At 35.9% G+C, this 11,868-nt stretch overlaps 1 protein-coding gene across 3 annotated transcripts in view; it reads left to right on the forward strand.

Annotated features, from left to right (window-relative positions):
• The window catches only part of LOC108692016 (tensin-1-like), a 55,156-nt gene that overhangs the window by 22,627 nt on the left and 20,661 nt on the right, over positions 1-11,868 (forward strand). For 2 of the 3 annotated variants that reach the window (XM_018200098.1, XM_018200097.1), the window contains exon 2: positions 4,976-5,050. The gene's annotated coding sequence lies outside the window, so the exon portion shown is untranslated. The remainder of the gene's footprint in view (positions 1-4,975; positions 5,051-11,868) is intronic. The other variant, XM_018200096.1, reaches the window with a different exon arrangement.

Here is an 11,868-nt window from a genome sequence, read left to right on the forward strand (position 1 = left end):
AATATTACGATCGAAATTTTATGAGAATTGACGCCAAGTCATATTTCCGAGCGCGTGAAATTTTATCTGAGGAGGCAAGACCAATTTGGCGAATTACCGAAAGTGTAGAATTCAATTTTCAATGACAGGGCGGATGATTGATGTTTTGCGGATGAGGCGAGTGTAGCTTTGTCGATAGCGTGAATGGGCGAATCTGCGTAAGCTGCGATCATAAGATCCATTCTGCGGATGCACATTTTGTTTCTCAGATATAAAATAGTAGTAGCAAGCCCCAGAGCCCAAACAGATTACATTAACGACCGATTGAAACTGGATGATTCGTTAAAAAAAGCCCTCACGCACCTTTTGTAGAACCACTCCCATCTATCGCGCCTGCTATGATTACTTTGAAGTCATATCGGAATCTTTCGATTTGGTTGGCTTCGACGAATGGCGATCGATTAGTTCTTGACGATCAATAATGTCAGAGTTCGTAATTTCTATCGAGAAATACTCATAAATTAAACTGTTAAATGGAAGGAAGAGGAAAATTGCAAATATATCTAAGGATAAGATTAAATAAAGCCAATGATTATTTATCAGTTAATAGAAGTTTTTATTCAAAAGATACTCTATTAGTTATTTAGTTTTAAATTAGAATAATCAACATTCCTGTACTCATTATGTATCAACATAATATAAATATAAACTATAATATTATTTTAAATTCGAAGCAATGTTGAATCGATTTCATTTTATTCGTATGTTTAAAATTACAGCTTATATTAATGATATAAAATGTTAATTATTGTAACTTAAAGCCAATATTTTTTAAATAAAAATGTTTATAATTAACAAATCGTCTATATCGAATATAAGAGATTGCCATTATTTTAATATAGTGCAATAGTTTCGTTCGCGTTTTACCCCGCAATCTCCTACTTTTCCCTATATTATATATGCATTTATAAAATACATATAAATCATGCGTTTCGCGGGTTTCCTCCGTGTCCAGACCTATTCTTGGAATACCAAGTTTCGTGAACTTTGCAGTCCACTTCATCATGCGAGGAGCATGCCTGATACTCTATCCATCAATTATTGATCGTCAAGAACCCGTGAAACATATATATATAATCTTTATATAGAAAGCACCCATGGAAGTCTCAAGAATATTATATATATAAATCATACATATGATGATGATGACAAAATAACAAAAATATGAGAAGTTCTAAATATACGTGATTAGATTCGCATTTGTGTGATTAAATTTGCAAAATCTAATAACATCCTTTTTTTTAATGACAAACGCAACGAATGAAGAAAATAAAAGCGCTGTCATTTCCGGAGAACGTCGCTATGCCCGAGACATATCGCATTGGCATTGCCTTCGGGACACGTCACAGAGAGATCGAAGATTGCGTCAGCGAGATGGGATGGGATGGGACGTACCCTTTCTGGACAATCAGAAACGCGCGGGACGAGACGGAGAGATAAACGTGCGACGGCTGAAGGGTGAGATGGGAGAGCTTCTGTCGCGGAAATACTCAGACCGATTCCCTTAATAATGCGCTCGGGAAATGTGCCGAGGCGGCGCGGGCGTGCTTTTCTGATGTCTTTCTCGTTATTCCTTCTCTCTATCTATTTTGTTTAGATGGATTTTCTGTTTACAATCTTGTTAACCACTTAGGTATCTTCCATCGCGAGAAGAAAATTTTGTTTCAAAACTACGCTACAAGACATTCCTCACAACGATTATGAAATTCCGAGTTATTTCCATAGACATTTATGACGTGTATACCTACATTATCTTGCCGCAACTGTACAGCAACTATTTATTCCAGTTTTCCCTCTTTCTTTCTTTCTCTCTTTTTTTTAATCTCACCTTGTCAAGAGCAATTCAGTTTTTTTTTCGCGTTAATATCGTGGAACCAGAGTGTCGCCGTAATATCTTGTCTTCGTTTTTGCCGTCATCATCATGTGTCTGCGTCGCTAAAGCGTAATTAACACGCCGATAGCAAGCCGTGATAAAGATAATCGAGCAGCGGCCTGCAAATTGCTTTCCACGTCCGGGAGCGACGTTGATAATTAAATAACATCCTTACATCGGGCGTAATTCGATTGCTTTCAGGATAAACGCGTAACGGATGAGAATCAGAGAGAAATGGAAGTGACACGGCGAGGAATGAAAGCAATTCTAACGGCAATTCTAATAATAAAGACTGTTGGGAGATTATAGTTAGAAAATGTCTGTTGTCTCACACACTTAATCATTATTATCCACGGTTATCTGCTGAATAAAGAGCGGGGTTAAATCCAAGCGGCATAATGACGCTCAAGACATCGTTGGATTCTCGTCGTTATCTGAAGGACGATTACTTAAGTCGAATTAAGAACAGCTTAATGTAAGATGGTCTGAAAGCTTTGAGCAGTGCACAATTTCTCGCGCGTTCTTCGATTAATGAATAAATTTCGTATGCGTGTGTCGGTCGAAACTATTCGGCGCAATCACCATGTCGGTGGATGTATGGCGACGAGGGTTGGAATTCGAGACCTTAGCAGGCCAGAGGTCGGTCGACGAGTCTTCCACCACGCCTTTTCCGCGTATTCGTAACCGCGTCTGGCAGTTTCCATTCCTTAAGCAAACCATAAGTTTGCGCGGTGCATCATGCTCGAACTTTCGTCGGATATCGTTTCAGCGAGGACAGTAACGACACTAATGTCAACTCCGGCAAGTACATATAGTCCGCATCCACGCAGACACGAGGTACGAAAGGAAACATATAGCAATTACGTAAATATTAAAACATTTCTGCTATTTAGCTTGCCTTGGAAAGAAGCCTTGAATTGCTTTGAAAGAAAAAAAAGATTTTCATTTAAAAAATTGGCATTCCTCGTCATTAACGTTCTTGGAAATCGAAATGCCATTTCGATTTCCAAAAAAAAGATATTACGGTTGAATATCCTACTCACAATTTGGAACATTTCTTTTTAAATCAATATATTTTTCAAGTGGAAATGTAAGAATCTTTTACGTTTAATTTATAAATAAATATGGCTAGCGTATAATAGTGAATATATTTTATGATATATCATATATCTGTGCGCACACTTTTCACGTTCTCCGACATCTTATTACAATGCATCTTGTCATCCGAAAGAAATAAGAGGACCTCTGCGACGACGAGGAGAGCTGTGACGTTTCGCATTCGTCTCGTCATGATGTCGCTTCGGTTATTCCTTGATGATGACAGCAGCGGTGGCGAGAAAAAAGAAGAAAAAAAATAAAATAAAGAGAAAAACCTCCATACCATGAATGCTACATCTGTAGTCTCCTGATGGGTATCGAATGGAAAGACGAACGTATAAGTAAGTCGCTTGAGCAAGCAGCTGTTTCGAACGAATCGACCACTTTTTATACGCCTCGTAGAATGCCATGCTATTACCGTTTGATATGCGAATATTCTACTTGTCAAATTTCAATTTTCAATAAATTATTTTAGATGGAACATTATTTTTTTTTATATGTCAAATTAATAAAAATTTTTTTTATATGTCAATTTAATAAAAATATGAAATAAAAAATTTTAGTTTTAGCAGTTTTGCAATTTTGAGAAATTATTATATTAATCATAAATATTGTCTATTTATATTCAATTCTGTAATTGTATAAGATAAAGAGAATAAAAGAATATAAATATTATATTGAATATAATGTTATTTAAGTAAGTACATTAAAAAGAGAAAGCATAACATCAAGAGCGTAACATATTATATTCAGAATATCTGGTATTCATCACAAATATTTGAAAGAAAATACCAGTTATAAACAGAAAGACATAAAAAATCAGACGCGGGGTTGGCTTTCCTTATTGTAGGACATTCTTATAATAAGGAAATATAATTGTATTGTCATCTCTCAAGAAGCGAAAGCTCTTAAACTGCTTGAAGTTGCACGAAGTACATTACATCAAATTATGCCCTCTTGCCGTCATTTGCTTCCTTAAAGTTATCGTATTGAAATGCCTTGTTACGAGCATTCGCAAATAAGATTGCCGCAAACATTGAAAATGTTAATGTCGAAGTCGAAGATATAATATCTCCTTCGTACTGTTAATTTATAATTACTCGGAAATTTAATGATTCTGAGACATGTTTTTTCTAAACTGACTTTTACGATACACCGTGTACAATTATAAAAATTTCGAAACCACACAGAGATATCTATGGATGGGTCCGTGGAGGGAAAGTGATAAAGATTGCTAGCGTCCTTTATCGAACAACACCCCGTGCGTTACCGTAATTATACCGGAGATCCCCTATTGTGGCTCTAGCCACATCAACCTTGCCTTTTCAAGACAATGAACCGCGTCTCCGACGAGAAACATTCTTGCGTGGAGTCCGCTCTCTGAATTATACCGCGTAGCTTGCCAACTTTTCAATTTCGAAATTGGACGACCGCTTCAAAGTTGCAGGAGGCTCGATCTTTCCAATAGAGAGAACTCGGATGAAGTGGATGCTAGCCCCTTCTAAATACGTGAACGAAATTGTATATAAACGTATTATCGCATTTTTGCTTCACTGCGCTTTTCGTTCGTGAATACGTTTGTCGTCGAAGACGATGTTGCATACGACGAAAATTTTATATAATTTATTAAAACCAAAAATATTAATACATGTAAGCTACTTTTTCAGCTATTAAAATAACTATTTAAATATTATAGCTAAAATACGTCAAGAAATCTCATCTTTATCTTATTTTAAGGATTGTTTTATTACATAAGAGTCTATATACATGCGTACGTTGGATATATTCCGTATATGAATCCTAAATTCAAAATCTGAGTGCATCCTGTATATATTCTGGATTTAAACTTTCATCAGCGTCGGATTTGTATTTTAATGAAACAAACACGGCGCATATGGATATTATTGTGTTTGTGGAAATTTTATTCTGCTGCTACATGCACGACTTCTGATCTGTTTGTTTCAGTACAGCGATCGATTCACGCCCGTTCTCCTGATAGTCTCGCTTGCGGGGATTAAAGTATGCAGTCCAGATGGAAAAGTGAGTACTAGAGATGCACATACAGATACTCCCGCGGAAAAAGATACCTTGCGTTGGTGTGCACGGACGTTGTTATAGAGAAACCGTCTTGCTGCCCTGCGGCATCTTCCAAGACTTCATCCTTTGGAATCTCGCGTGAAAAGTTTATCCCTCTTTTTGACTACGTCCCTACTGCATTACCTTTGGATGCCGGAATAAAAAAAAGATAGTATTAAAAAACAGCCATTTTCTATTTTCATTGTTAATTATAAACCACTGTGTTTAAACAGTACTTAGTTCTAAATATCTTTGTTACGATTCTTAAGTGGAAAAAAAATAAGATCATTACGAGAAAGGCACTATATTGATATAATTCACTATATTGATTGGGAAGAATTTCTGAAAAAAGAATTGCTTGCGTACATTTGCGTTGCGTGTTAACGATTTAGAAACATAAACGAGTCTTCATAAAGGTCCTCGTTAAAAGAGGGTTGAGCTTTCACAAGATAGTAGGATGGAAGTTGAACTGCGATGCGAGAAGCCTAATTTTCCGTTCTTGAGCACCGAGTTCGATAATCCCTGTGATACTTATAAGATCTCCCTTTCAGTCCGATCTTGGGATGCCAATCTTTCAATACTATAACTAGAATGCTGTGCTCTTTCAAATGAATCACTTTCGCTGTATTCTTGAAATATTTATACGGTGAGCATAATAAATGATATCGGAAAGGATAAAAATAATTAAATTGAGACAAAAGCGAGAAAGTTGTGATTATGCAAGACATCTCAATTATTTATTTTAATCACTTTTAATTTTAATCCTCATGGCGTGTAATACAAATGTAAGGAAAGCAAGCAAAATTAATTTTTAACAGCAAACTTATTGTAATTGAAAATTTTACCGATTACTGTAAATCAAAATTCATTGCACTCTGACGCGAAGATTAAATTGAAAAATATCTAGATATTTCTTCTCCAAATCCAACCAGATATAAAACGTCACATCGTGAGAAGGGGCAGAACGAGAGTAATCTCGCTGCTGTTCGTCTTTTATTATTTTCCGGACTTTAATTGGGGCCCCGTAATCCTTATCGCATCCCTGCCAGTAATATTTCGAAGTTGGCTCGCTCATGCACCGACCACCCTCGCGCGATCCGTACCCGCCGTGTTCACGAACTGTACAGAACATATCGATCCTTCGAATTAGTGTTTTATTTCGAGGGCTTCTCCTAAGCTTCCGCTTTAATTTTCTACCTGAAAAAATCCTTACTTTCTATCCGCGATCTTCGGTAAGCGCCTCTTAAAAGAGCTCTCGTGGAACGTTTATCATGGCGGATGAGAAACGAAACGTCTACCTCCTCCTCGAGAAAATCTCGATTCGCTCACGTCGATTACGTCAGAATTTACGGTCATTCTTTGTATCCAAACCTCTCTAAATTGTTTAAAACTTATAGATATTTTTTACATGAGATGCTTTGCGTTAAAAAAAGGAATAAATGTATGTAAAAGTTAAAAATTTTTTATAATAATTAAATTATTATTTATTAAATGACATTATAACAAAGGTCGAGTAATTACATGAAAAAATGCATCAAAATTTCCAATTATTTCAGATACACTTGCACGTTTCTCGCGTAACACATATTTAATAATGATAAAATGATATTAGTACTTGTTCAAACTACCATATTCAGCAAAGGAATAATTGCCGATTTTCATGTTACGAACTAGAAGATATGAGGAAACTTTCTACGACCACGCCGAACTGCACGTAACTGTATAAGATGATTAAGATGCAAAATTGGAAACTTGGAGAGTCTAATTAAACTACGTACGATCAACGCGTTTAGATAAACCATACGAGATTGGCCTTATTCGATAAAAATTATATTGACGCAATTAACACAATTTAATTATAAAAAATATTTTGAACCTTTGATTTAAATGTTGCATTTGTTCTCCCGCTGAATTTGTTTATCATATCGTGTAATTCATGTCAAGCGTATCTCTTTACGCTCGAGTTCCTACTGCACAAAATCGCGATTATCCCAAATCGTTCATGCACTACGCAAGTACAATAGTTCATTCTCCGATGGACGCGCCGTCATGTATATAATTCGTTAGAAAAATTGACAATCTACGAAAAACATTCTCGATTATTCTCGACATCATGACGAGAAAGGGACATCCTGGTGATCATTAAATTACAGGGGAGTGAGATGTCAATGAAATGCACACAGAGAGATTTAGTGATTGTTGAATTGGGGTTGTTGGGCAAACGTATACGATGACGAATGTTGCCAATCTTTGTGAATACAAGAGAAAAGGAAGGGAGGGGACAGAGGGAGAGAGAGAGGGAGAGAGAGAGAGAGAGAGAGAGAGAGAGAGAGAGAGAGAAAGAGCAATGTGCCGTATACTCCGCTGCGACCGGGAGGGATGTATTTACCCTCCATCTGTGGATTTATTCGTGCATACATGGAAGAGCACTCCACGATGATACGCATTTCTCTCACCCATATCAGCCACCCACGTCGAACAGTGTCCACACCAATGTTTCACCGGTGCGGTGCCGCGAAGGAGGTACGGCTGCTGCTAATAATCCTTCGTTTCTTTAGCCCCATTAAACCCTTTGCCTCGCCAAGCGTTAAAAAAATTCCTACCCCTACTATATGTACCCTCAAAGTGTGCGCTCCCGTGATTTCGCGACATTCGAGTAGCTTTGAACGTTCCAAACTTACGCTTTGTACGTCAAGCCAACCGGTTACCATGGCATCGCTTTGCTTAGATTACACGAGTTTTCAGCACACACGCGTTTGACTTCGACAGTTATTTTAGGAACACGAGGTGTCCCGGTAAACACTTGTTTTCGGACAATTTTTGTGTGTACGCGTGGATCATCTATATATAATGACATATATAAATTAAAAATTTGCTTATATACGATTGTACTCTTCCAATAATTTTATCATGGAATAAAATCACGCCACGCTGGATAAAGTAAACCGGGGAATAAACGAGTCGATTGCGGAAACGCGCGTATTGTTACGGAAGATCAACGACGAACGGCTCTTGTAATTTTTGAACTCATACATTTGCCACGATCACAGGATATGTTTATCCTTTACCTACGGATTTACTCGTGCATACACGAAACAGCACTCACGCTGCAGCGCGTATCTCTTTTACATATTTCTCCCTCTCTCCTCCCGCACGGCCGATATCCATAGGGAATATCCTTTCACGATAAAACTTTCGTCATAAAACGGACAACACATCGCTCATTCGGATATAAGAAAAATTTCCATTTTTACTTTTAACTCTAAAAACGAGGGAAAGAACAGAAAGTGAGAGAACAAAATAAAGATGCGATTTTTATATTTTATTTAATAGAATTTTTAATACGTGATATTAGACAAGAGATCACATACGTGAAAAAAATTATCAATTTATCCTTCCTTCGACAGTAATTACTCGTTCACGTGCAATCTTAGAAAAGGAAACCGGACCAGCAGCCGGAAACTGGGGGTCATAAAATTTTTTATTGCAACCAAGAGCTTAACCCAACCCTGCCTTAAAATTTTTATTGAAGCCGAACACAAAATCGAACACTTAAACATTTAGAGGTTTCCCATCTGCGCTACAAATACGACTAAAAGATACATTTAGTACCGTGGGGAGCATTATTATTATTTATAAGTATGTATATTCGTGCACAGGTGAACTTTTGAAGTTCAACGCGCGTTTATCTTGTTGACTAGGATTACGCGGAAAAAACAGAATCCCGCGGTAAAGAGTTAAGTCCGACGAAAGGATAACAAATAATTGATTTTTTTTTATTTTTACGATTATTTCACTGAAAATGAAAGACGGAAAATTCTTTTGAGATGCACTCGTTTGTCATAAATAAATTTTCGGCTTGCAACGGATGACTCCCTCGTTGCAAGAGATACTTTTACGTTCACAATCGGATTTCACGATTTGCTGGAGATCTCCGATTCCAGGTATTCTCAGAGCGGGACAATAGGTAGGGGTTCAAATAACCGACGCAAGTGCTGCAGTGACGTATCCCATTGCAAAGGCGCAAAAGCGAGTAAAGACGAAAGCGGGTGAATAACGACGTCAGTATCTTCTCGTGGAATATGACAAACTCGACGAAATCCTTTCTAGGATGTCGTTTGTCGTATCAGAAACGATTGGTAATGCGCATAGTTGCTTCGAGATAGTTGGTTCACTTCTCGTGTAACAGGATGATTCTCGGTTCGTAACAACTTTGCGCTACGCAACTATGTTTCGAGTGGACCGGCACAGTCAGAAACTTCGCGTAACGTACTTCAATCGAATTTTTAACGAATTGCATTTTAACTTCCGGGTAGAAACCCAAATCGAGCAGGTAACTGCGTGTGTGCTTCAAGGTAGTTGCTAACAAATTAGATTGCACTTGTACAAGCTAAAATAAACTTATTAGATCAATAGCCGATTAGTCAAATATATACGCGATTGAAACGTCAACGATTATTGCATTATAATTTTTTTTTTTTTTCAAAAATATAATTTCCCATTAAGTGTTTCGTAATGAGAACATGATTGTTAATGTCATCGAAATTTTTGTTGTTGTATTCATTAAACACGCTTGTTATTCGCGCAATAATTAAAAGAGTGTTTCTACTCGTTGAGCACAATTTAACAATAGTCGTAAGAGGGCCTGTTCAAATAATGTCCATCCAAGAAGCATAAGTATAGCAAGCAGCTTTTTCACTGAGCCAAGTCATTTATATCTTTCTCACGTAGAACTTTGCTACTTGAAGTAAATGCAGGCACCATGAAAAATTCAGCATTTGATAGAAACTTGATAGAATCGCGGAATATCCTTGGCAGAAAATTTGCTCCTACAGTACGATCATCTTTTCAATCACCATTCTACTCATCCGCATGCTCTGCCATGCTTATCTCTGCGTGAGAACGAATTTAAACAAGTATCCTCTCTTGAAAGTTTGAGGATGAAATCGTGTTTCTCTTTAAGATTGAGAATTGAAGTGCAATAATGACTTAAGCCAAAAACTACTTTGGGAATAAGAGTTTTAAATTTTGAAGAACAATAGAAAGAAAGAGAGGGGGAGAGAGAGAGAGAGAGAGAGAGAGAGAGAGAGAAAGAGAGAAAGAAAGAGAGAATATTTCAATAAAAATGTAAGCTAAGAGAGAAAACATTTTTGATATAATTTTTCAAATAAATTTTTTATTTAAATTGTAAAAATAACTCAATCACAAAAAAATTGCCGTTTTACAGAAATGCATAGCCTCTTTTGCACATAGAAAAGCTTTTATACGTGCTGAAGCAACTGCAATCTCTACAAGCTTTACAATCAGTACTGCGTTTATATAGTATGCACAAGAGCATGGTGCCGTGACACAATGGACATATAAATTAATAGAACGTGCGAGTAGAAACTGTAAATATGCTCGATGTAATTCTATGGGACTAGGTAATAAAATATCAAAAGTTCATGAAGTATCATTGCGAGGATTTAAATTTCTTTGCTAAAATATTGACGAAATTTCACAGAAAGCTCTTTCAGAGACGAAGATACGAAGATTTTGCTCACTAATTTTATTTTGTATTGGTTGCCAAATTTATAGACAATATTAAAAATTTACGTCCCAGAATGAGAACAGTGTTTAAATTCGGAGCGAGTTGAGGCGAAAATATACTCTGCGTCACATGAACTACTATCTTATTATTGAAGAAAATCTATTCGTATTTTATGACGATATATTTTATTATAAATTAGGATCTATTTTTTGATGAAAATTTTTTTTACAATTCTGAAAAACAAGAATTTTTTAAACTTTCTATTTAGGTTAGTCTAGAAACAGTATCTGTGAAATTATAATCGAAGTCGATTTATAAAATAAACGATAAAATTTATGTTGAAACTTATAAACATCTCGCGAATGAAATTTTAATAAATCATTAAAAGTTTCAGAACATAAATTTAAGCAAAAACCTCGCAAGTTTTTCAAGTAGCCAATAATTGGACACAATTTCTTTCTCTTAATTCTCATTACTTGATCAAATCATCCAACGAGGCAATATTATGCAATTATGAAGCTACTTTGGTACACGTAAAAGCACATAAAAAGAAAAAGCTGAGAAAAAGAAATTCATGTGTATTTTATTTAATTGCTAAAAGTAGAACTAATACCTTAATTGATATCATCTTGTGTCTATTTATTTTTCTACCGGTGTTATACTTCTATTCGTATCATTTAATTATCTCATTCTACACTCCTCAATTTTGGCTCACGCGATATTCTCTGCGGTTGCTAACATATATAGTAAGTGATATTTATGATGATATTTAATGAGGATGCTAGTTTCTTGCACGGATCTTAACACATACGCAACATTTCACAGCGGAATTGATTTAAACGATTAAATCACTCAACAGGATAAGAGCAATAATAAAACGCTCATAAATCATTTTTGTTTGCATTCAACACAAAACTCACTCTCGAAAATATCTCGGAAATTGTCAGTCAGAGACAATTTAAATTATTTTTCCCTGCGTTGCACAAAATGATGAATTTAAATATCATAAATAAATATCATAATATAATTAAATATCATAATATTGTAGTTTTAATAATGCATTTTATTAAGCAGTAATTATATCAATAAGTTTAAGTAATTATTATATTGGGTTGTCCGGAAAGTTCGTGCCGAATGTTGAAGGAAAATTGAAGGGAAATTGAAACGCAGAAGATTTAAATTTTAGTATACATTTATTAAATTATATAGATTAGTTGACACGAACTTTCCGAACAACCCAATATATTATATA

This window comes from Atta colombica, unplaced genomic scaffold, assembly GCF_001594045.1.
Source record: "Atta colombica isolate Treedump-2 unplaced genomic scaffold, Acol1.0 scaffold55, whole genome shotgun sequence".
Classification (NCBI taxonomy): Eukaryota; Metazoa; Arthropoda; class Insecta; order Hymenoptera; family Formicidae; genus Atta; species Atta colombica.